General features: G+C 43.4%; 1 protein-coding gene across 1 annotated transcript in view; it reads right to left on the reverse strand.

Moving 5' to 3' along the window:
* Nucleotides 1–3,499, reverse strand: part of ARHGAP32 (Rho GTPase activating protein 32) — a 319,193-nt gene extending 315,694 nt beyond the window's left edge. Inside the window, exon 1 of the mRNA XM_033097361.1 lies at nt 3,445–3,499. The gene's annotated coding sequence lies outside the window, so the exon portion shown is untranslated. The remainder of the gene's footprint in view (nt 1–3,444) is intronic.
* Nucleotides 3,500–9,602: the final 6,103 nt, after the last annotated feature.

Genomic DNA, 9,602 nt, shown 5'->3' on the forward strand with positions numbered 1-9,602 from the left:
GTCATACACATGTAAGGAAAGTTACCTAACACTGGCCTAATTAAAACAGGTTTTTCTCACATACCTTTCTCAAAAAAAACAATGTCAGTACCAAAATAGAAGTCGGATTTAAATTCAGTTTGCAAACTTAGAATAGTATCACAAAATTGTCAAGAACCAGGATCTCAAAAAATAATAAGAGAAAAACTACCTTTCCACCCATTCTTAATCATCCAAATAAGCGATTAATAAAAATGCAGTGTAACATATGGAAATTTCTCATATTATTCCAATTATCAACTGTTATCTAAACTAGTTTCAGTAAAGGAGAAAATTTGGTAACATATAGCATACGACTCCAGAAAACAACTCTATAACATAGGGGGCAAAGGTGACATAGTATAATGTTTCAGGCATATTGTTTAGACTAGAATTTATAATCAGCATCATCTATGACATATTGAGTGCCTACTACACACTTATATCTTATATTGTAGTATGCCTTGACATACCCTTTCACTTAATCATCACTACAACCTTCTAAGGTCGATTCTATTGTTATTCGGATTACAAAGAAGGCACCTGAGGCACAAAGACGTTAGTTTGTCCAGGATCAAAATTTATACTACAGCTGGCAAAATTTATACTATAACGCAAGTCTATCTGGCTCCAAAGCAAAAATCAGTACTTTTCCAGGGGTCTTAACCCCTTAAAATGCTATGATAGGAAATAACGCTCGTGCTAAGGAAGACAAAAAATTTTAAGCCCTAAATCAGGATTTGGCAAACTTTTTCTGCAAAGGGCCAGATGAAAAATAGATTAGGCTTTGCAGGCAATACTGTCTCTCTTGTAATAACGCAACTCTGCTGTTGTACTGCCAATGCAGCCACAGACAATCCATAAAGGAATGAGTGTGACCGTGTGCCAATAAAACTTTATGGACACTGATATTTGAACTTCATGTAACTTATACATGTCATGAAATCTTATGATTTTTTTCAAGCACTTAAATTTTTTAAATCATTCTTAGTTGGTAGGCCATACAAAAAACAAGCAGCAGACCAAATTAAGCCTATAGATTGACTTTTGCCAACTTCTGTCCTAAATAATGCAGAAAAATGTGAAATACATTTTTACTAAAAAGATTTTCTCATAAATACTAACTTGTGGCCTCTTTGATATTCTGAACTGATGATTTAAAGAAGCTCAAAGTCTCAATAAACTTCACATCTGCCTCAGAATAATCAAAAATTCCAAAATTTCAAATTGTAGGTACTACATATGGATTTCCTAAGAATGAGATGGAATCACAAAATTCTGAAACTGGAAGAGATCTAACACATTCTCTTTCCTTATGAGACTAAACAATGAACAATATTTATTTCATTTCATGCCATTTTTCTTCGACTACCACAGTCTTCTGAAGAAAACAGTTGCTAGTCCCTTACATTTGTTAAATGCATTTACAGTCAACAATGAATCTATATATACCATGCAGAAAATACACCCAGACCAGCTTGGAAAGGGAAAACACTGCTGAATAAGTCACCTAAAGAGAGAACAAGAGAGAGAGAGAAAGAAGTGAAGATGGATGTACTGACATTAAAGTCTCAGCCCAACTGCAGAATAGCTTCTGGTGACTGGAAAATGAAGTGGGGGTTGGGAAAAGCAAATAAAAGGAACATAACTACTGGAATTGAACCCAACATCAAAGACTTTAATGACAGTTGAGCCTGCCTGGCTGTTTCTTAGTCTCTCCCTAGAAAACAAAACAGTTACATAACCAAAGAAGGCTCTTCCAACCAGCATTTCCCCTCTGGCCCACGTACACCCTGTCACCCACCTCAATGTACACCACCATACAGTGAACTGGGCTGCCACCCCAGCCATCTTTGGACAAGTCTCTGTCCAAAGTGCTGCTTTATTTCATTGCCTGCTATAGAGACCATGGTATGAAGATAACTGGCTTGAGCACAGTTCCAACGTCCCACCACACTAGATACTTATTCTATAAAGTTTCACCACGTAACCAATTTCAAGAATGAGGTAGACTCTAGATATTACTGAAAATGGAAATCACAACAGCATAACGCCCCATCTTCACAAATAGCCCCATTTAAATTTAAAAAAAAAAAATCCACACCAATGAGTACTTGAAAACTTTGAGATCAAGTTGTAGCAGCAATTAAAGCTTCTATTTCCTTCACTCTCAAGTCCAAGGAGCAAGTGTCAAGATTCTGAGTTAGATTTCAATTTACCCAATAAGGAAAAACATATTAATGAAATCACAACCACCACTACCCCAAAATATTGCAACAAGTCCAATTACTGGACCAAACTAGCACATCTTTCTGGACTCCAAGAGCCACTGTACGCTAGCACCACAAGTTTTTTCTTCTTCCAGTAGAAATATGAATACAGACAACGTTTACAAAAGCAACCTATGTGTCAGAAGTTACATAGGAAAGTCGCTCCTGTTCAGAGGGACTTAAGAAGTCTAAGAAATCTGTGCCAAATAAAACTCTGAAAGAATGGAAAATAAAAGAGATGTTGACAACAATGCAATGTGGCCCAGCTGCCAGCTATCCATGTAGCATCATGCAGTGCCCCAAGCATTTTAAAAGCAAACTGCAATTCTGCAAGCAGATCAAAATTATAATTATCCCAATTCTATTTCCTAAAAGCTAACTATTAAACTGCATCCCAAGCATCCTCCTGCCGTGGGTCTCCTCTCCACCTTCTTTAAGCTTCAACAAGAGATGAAGTTATACAGGGTTCAGAAGTAGACTAAAGCTAAGAAATCGGGCTTGACTTTCTCTTCCTACCGTTTCTTGTGATCTGTTTGCGAAAACCTTCAACATAAATACTTACTCAACAAAAGGAGAAAGGCAAGACACTGGGGTGGCGGGGAGTTCAAGGGGGAAAAAGAGGTACTAAGTCACCAATATCATCCAATATGTAGCCAGTAACTTCAGCCAATTAGAAAGATGAGAGGGAAAACTCCACGGGAGTCCCCCCGGGACATGTCGCCGACCTGCCCCCACGCACCCCGGGGACAGCACCGGAGGGGAAAGCTCGCACGGCGATCCCCTGGGAGAGCTGTGTCCCCAGAACCCCCTCTGCCATCCCAGGGAGTCGGGACTCTGGGTTGCCTGGAGCCTCCGGCTGGGAGCACCGCAGCAGGCCAGAAACGCGTCCGAATCCCTCGTCCGCCGATGCCGTGGGCAACCGGAGATGCGAGCGCGGGAGACAGTCGGCCCGAAGCCCGGTCCCCCCGGGAGGCTGGGGCAACGAGTCCGGGGGGCACGGGGGAAACTCGAGATGGTCTTTTAAGAACATTAGATCTGGAACCTTTACTTTAAAAAAGAATTTCTTCCAAAAAGGAAAGCAACTCCCCCGCAGCCTTCCCCGCGGCGCCTGCCCACGTCACCGGTGCCCCCGGCCCGCCAATGGCCCCCGCCTTACCGAGCCCCGCGGCCCCGCCGCGCCGCCGCGGCCTCGCTGCGCCCCGCTCGCCGCTCCGTGTCTGCCTTCCGCGGGCGCCGGGCCCGCCGCCCTCGCCTCCTCCTCCTCCTCGTCCTCGTCGCCGAGCACCGCCCGCGACGCGAGCCTAGCGCCTGGCCGCCCAGGGCAGCCGCGGGGGCTCGGCCGGGCGGCCCCCGCGCCAGCGCCTCATCCCGCCTCGCCGCCCGTCAGGCTCGGGGGCGGGGACGCCGGGCTCCCTGCCGCGGCCTCACAATCCCCACCTCCGACACGCACCACGCTTGCCCGCCCCGGCGGAGTCGGCCCGGATCCGCGGCCCTCCGGCTAGGAGCCCCTCACCCGCCGCCCTCAGGCCGCCCCCGCCCCGTTCACCGGCGCGCGCCCGCCAGAGCCCGCCGCCTGCCCAGCCTCCGCCTCCTCCAGCACCTCGACGCCCGCAGCAGGGAGAAGAGGCGCGCCGCTGCGGCCGCGGGCACGAGCACGCGCGAGGGGGGCGGGCGGAGCGCGCGCGCTGCCGCGGGCAGCGGGGGCGCGCCTAGGCCTCGCCTGCTGTTGTCCCGGGAGTGCACGTGCACTGTGGGGGTGCGCGGGGGTTGGCCTGGAGTGGCAGGGGCCCTGAGATGTTGCACTAGAGGTTTGGGCGCGGTCAGTTGCTTCGGCTGTCTGCATTGTGCTGCGGAGCAAAAACGAAAAACGTGCCGCAGCAGCGGTATCACCGGGAAGAGACCTCCTCTGAGACTACGGCAGTAGCTCCTCTCCACTCCCAGCTGACCCCTGAATACTGTCACCGAGCTGGGGAAGAGAGGGAGCGTTCCCGCAAGTCAGGAAGATCGTCGTCTCTCCATCTCTTGCGCATTTTTATCTAAAATCAACTCATTGCTTTTTATTGGGAATGGGAGGCCTAAAAGTTCCTTCGGTTGCTTCTTCATTCAGAGTTATGGACCAGAAGATTGGAACAGACATGGCAGGGGAGAGGTAGGACAAGAAAGGATGAAAGTAGCAAACCTGAAGGTGCATGGCCAGACTGAAAAGAGATTTTGGAGATGAGTGAAAGAGCTCACAGGGAACCCCAGCCTGCAGATGACAGTAACCTTGGTTCTTCCCCTATTCCTTTTGTTCAGCCTCAAAAGGCTGTGCAGCACTTTCACCTGTAATAACCATCTATGTAACAATATATCTTGACATTCCACCATTTTCTATTATCTTTTTTTTTCTTTTATATATGCACCTTTCACTCCTGACTCTTTTGGTATCTAAATATCGGGGGGTGGGGGAATAATTACCTACATAATTTAACTCCTAGTCCTCAAACCTGATGCCAAATACTGCATCATCTAATGTCACTGCAGTGTTTTGGGTCCACTCAGTATTTAGTCATTGCAATGGGAGTCATTGAATATAAAACATGGCCTTGACCACACTTAGCCGAATTTCAAGGACATATACATGAAGCAGGATTTCACCACATCCTGGAGAGATAATTAGAGAGTGATCTTGTACAATAATCCCACTCTTGCCGGCTTAGTATAATCAACGTTCCTTTAAAGACCAAGAGTCTGGATGTTTTCTAGCAGAAAACCAGGGAAGGAATAGAATGAGAAGGCTAGCATAGAGGCACAAACTGGCATGGGAAATTTTAAAGAAGACTACTTTAAATAAATGTATCTTGATATAGCCTTCTACTGGAAACAGGTGCGCTTAGGATCCATAAGTCTTACTGGGCACTTCCTGAGTGCTGGTGAAACAGCAAAGTAAAATAAGGAAAGCTAGAGACCTTCAACTTCAATGTAAACCCACAGTTTAAAAATTACTCTTCTCCAATCTACAACCATTCCATGGGTTCACCATTTGGCCACAGAGAGCCACCTCTGCCAGAGAGGGGCAAGCATGCAGAGAGGGGTTCAGCAGCTTGCGCTGCTCCTGCTGTCTGTTATCATTAAACATGAAACCTCCCATGATGTCAAGAGCAAGTCAGTATCTCACATTAAACCAAGTCACCAAGCAAGTTTTGCCCCAGGCTCCCAAGGCTCCAGTCCCTTGGCTGATCTCAAGTAAGATAATGACATTCTGTATTCTTTTCGGAATGTAAAGGAAGGCCTTTACATCCCTTGGTTTTGCCATCACACCCCAAAATTCAGCTGTAGTGACTGAATGTTAAATGGTTTATGCTCAGCTGATGGAGAAGGTGAATAATACATATATAAAGGAGCTAGGATCTATGCATACATTAGATGACAGACATTTTACTTCAGAGTCTCAAAACATTTTGGTAACTTTTCCCCCATTGGTATTATATCTAGTTAAGAGAAGGAAGAAATGGATTCCACATGTGTATTCCAAGTGTCAGAGGTATCTGAGCAAGCTCCAGGGGGCAGATGCTCTTTACTCTCCTTCGGAGCCAGCACACCCTCTCCTTGGAAAGAAGCATCCAAATATCCTATGAATAAATGGATATTATTGTAAACGTACAAATAAACTGAAGGCTGTGACTTCTGGGCAACTCTGCAGCCATCTGAACTTGCTGTTTCAGATGTTTGTAACCAATTACCTCTGTCCTAATGATACCCTTAGTGATTCAATACATTTATCCCCAAAATTGCAAGATTCTCTAAAAAAGAAAAAGCCTATCCAGCTGTAAAATAATGTTCAATAACTCTGTTTTGGTTTGATTTAGTATTCCCAAGGTGAGGGGCAGGAGGGGAAAGAAAAGGCAAATCCCTTCTCTCTGAATCTGTTGGAGGCCTCAGCCTGGCCTCTTTTCTCGGCCTTGGCACTGTTGTCTTCCGGCAGTAGCATCTGGGCTCACTCCTGGCATCTCAGATCTGTTGCACTGCAGTCCCCTCCAGGCACTTGAGCAGAGTCATGGTGCAGACAAGTAGAGCCAGCAAGGAGGGCAGCCACACAGACGACTGCAACACTTACCTACCCTTGAGTTTTAGAGAAAGCCTGGGAACTGAGCAAGGTAGAGAGAACAAACTTATTTTCATCCCCAAATTGAATACTCAACAGCTGGCTTGAGAAAAATGAGTTGCTGAGACCTGGCCAGGCTTAATAGAGAATTTTCCCAAAGTGACATTTGACATTGCCTTGTTTATTTTTTTTCCTGCCCAAAGGGCCGGTGCCATATTGTGTCCCCATAAAACAGAACAAAATAGATTTTTGAAAAAGACATGTTGTCTCTATGTAGCATTCTTCTAGCTAATATGGATGCCCATGGAGTAGCTTCTTGAAACACTGAGCCCTTTACAACAAAAAACTATTGGACAACATTTTATGAAGCAGTCTGTAGTCCTTTTCCTAGGATGTGACAAATCCTTAGGGCATTCATTGAAAGGATAAACTTCCCATCTTCTCAGGAGATGGTCACATTTGGGTTCATTAGTCTCCATCACGATAATTTAGAACTTTTGTTGTTCTCCCACAACTATTTTTTTTTCCAGTCTTTAAACCTTAACATTAGCTGTACCTGTCTATATGTCTGTTCTTAAATGGTTCAGCCAGATAGTATCTCCAAGGCTGTCTCCTCCATTGAGTCCTCCTCCTCTTCCAGAATTCTGAATGTTGACTGCCCCAGGGCTCTGACCTTCAGCCTTTCCCATTCTCTTTGTACACTCTCTCCCAGGGCAGTCTCCTCCAGCCCTTGGCTTTAAATAGCCTTTATTCACTGATGTATATCATTAACCTTGACCTCTCTCCGGCACGCCAGGCTCATATATCCAGCTGCCTACGTGACATCTCTACTTGGATATCTCAAACTTAATGTGTCCAAAACAGAACTCTTGATTTTCCATATTAAAAACGAAACCCTAAATTGCTTCCTGAAAGTCTTCCCCATTTCAGACCAAAAACATCTTTTTCTCAAACACCACATTAATTTTAGCTGCAAATTCTCCCAGTTCTACTTTGAAAACATATACTGAATACAATCTCTTTCCTCCCTCTTAACCACCAACACCCACATCTGCCCCCATAACCTCCCTCCTCGGTGACTAACTGATCTCCTTGTTTTTATTTTTTCCCCTCCATGGTTGTAGTCACAAGTCAGCGACCAAAGAATATCTTTTAAAACATTAGTAAAATGGCATTCTCCTTGCTCAAAACCCTCCAGTGCTCTAAGCTTCTAATCACACAACAATAAAATTCAAAGTCCTTTCCCTAGCCCTGCAAGTCCCTTTAGCTCCTATTCACCTTTCTAGTCTTTACCTCTTAACAGTCTGTTCCAGCTTCCAAGGCCAGCATTCTTCTGTTCCTTAAACTAGTGAGGGCCACTTCTTCTGGCTTTTACATTAACCTTCTCAACTACTATCTAAAATAGTTTTGCCTTCTCTGTCCCCTTATTCTGTTTTGGTTTTGTTTTTGTTTTTGTTTGGTTTTCACTGAACTTATTCACTACATGATTGTGTTTGTAAATGATTATTTATTATTTGCCTTTTTTACTAAAATAAATTCTCCATGAGAGCAGGGACTTTGTTTATTCACCATTTTTTCCCACATTGCCAAATAAATGAATAAATAGTACTGTGAGAGTACAGAATTGATATGCTCACTTATTTTCTGTTGTTTTTTGCTATGGATGTATCTTTACACTTACTACAAGTGGGGACAACTGCAAATTATAAAATTATATAATTTGCAATTCACTGCAAATCAAATCAAAACAAATTATACTGAAAATCTAAGAAAAGCTCAAGATTCAGCAGAGAGGGTTACATAGTAAATGAGTAATGTAATGCCTACAAGGCAAACTCATAGTCTAACCTTGCAATTAGGTTTTGATATATAGAAGTTAAAGGTACAGAAAATTAACAGCAGTTTACATGAAGAGCCTTCTCATTCCCAGATGAAGTAATTACCGTGTTGGAAAGGAATGTGGTAAATTTTGGGAGATGCTAGTTATCCCTTACCTTATTTGTCTTGACCCACTATATAATCTTGAACAACTCAATTAACATCTCTGTGTTTCCATCTGTTAAATGGGCCTGCTTGCTTTCTTCTTTAGTTGGGTATCAAAAAAGTAGAATAATTTAATTATTATGAAAAAACTTTTGAAGAAAGGAAATTTGGGAATTAACAGTGATAATTATACTTCCCAAACTTCTTTGTTTAATATTTTGAAAATTGGGAAGAAATACATTTTTGAAATACAACTAAAGACTTAAGAAAATCACTATTTCTAAAATGGTCAGAAAAAAATGTGTGAGGCAGCAAAGCAACCTTAGTCACCCGAGCATATCACCCACTGTCTGAGGTCTGTATCAGCATAATCATGAACAACACAAATCCATTTTATAGTCAGATGTGAACTTCGCCCAGGAAATGAAAGGAATCGTGTTGAAATATGTTGTTGTATAAAGTATTGATTCCACTGATCAAGCAAAATTATGTGGAGGCTCCTGAAAGAACTAACAGAGGCAACAATAACATTTATATATATGAGATCCTCAATCTTTTGAAGGGTAATCAGGTCTAGGAGATTTTTTTGAAGCTGTATTTCTCTAGCAAACATGCTGCTTTCTTGAAAATGTATGTTTGATACACAAAGGGAAAACCATGTGAAGTCACAGGAAGAAGAGAGCCATTTATAAGCCAGAGAGGCCTCAGAAGAAACTATTCTTGCTGACACATTGATCTTGGACTTCCATCCTCCAGAACCGTGAGAAAATAAATTTCTGTTGTTCAAGTGAAAAAAAGTATGTTTAATTGAGGTTACTTGGAGGAAGCTAAATTTCCCATTGGTGGCCTTGACAGTGGTAAGGTATTGTCACTTCTCATGAGAAAACACTCACACACATATATTTACACACACTCACATTTCACTGCAAACACAGTGAGTGCTCTGCTCCTCTCTCAGAGATGTGCCTGAATCAGCACTCTACTCAGCTGCTGCGTGATGCTCCCAACCCCAAAGCCTTTTACTAGAGCTAAGGAACTGAAACCAGTGCTGAGGAAGTGCATGGGAAAGTGACTTGGGAAAGCAAGAGATCAAAGGGAGGTCATTCAACTCCAGGGCTGCTGATTTCCCAGGGTGCTCCCTGCAATTCCCCTCCCACGATTTTGTCTTTTATGGCTTCCAGTTTCCAGAATTTACTGCATCTCAGAAGGTCTAAAACATCTGTGTTTTCCTGCTATGTTCAAAATAC

This window comes from Rhinolophus ferrumequinum, chromosome 25, assembly GCF_004115265.2.
Source record: "Rhinolophus ferrumequinum isolate MPI-CBG mRhiFer1 chromosome 25, mRhiFer1_v1.p, whole genome shotgun sequence".
NCBI lineage: Eukaryota > Metazoa > Chordata > Mammalia > Chiroptera > Rhinolophidae > Rhinolophus > Rhinolophus ferrumequinum.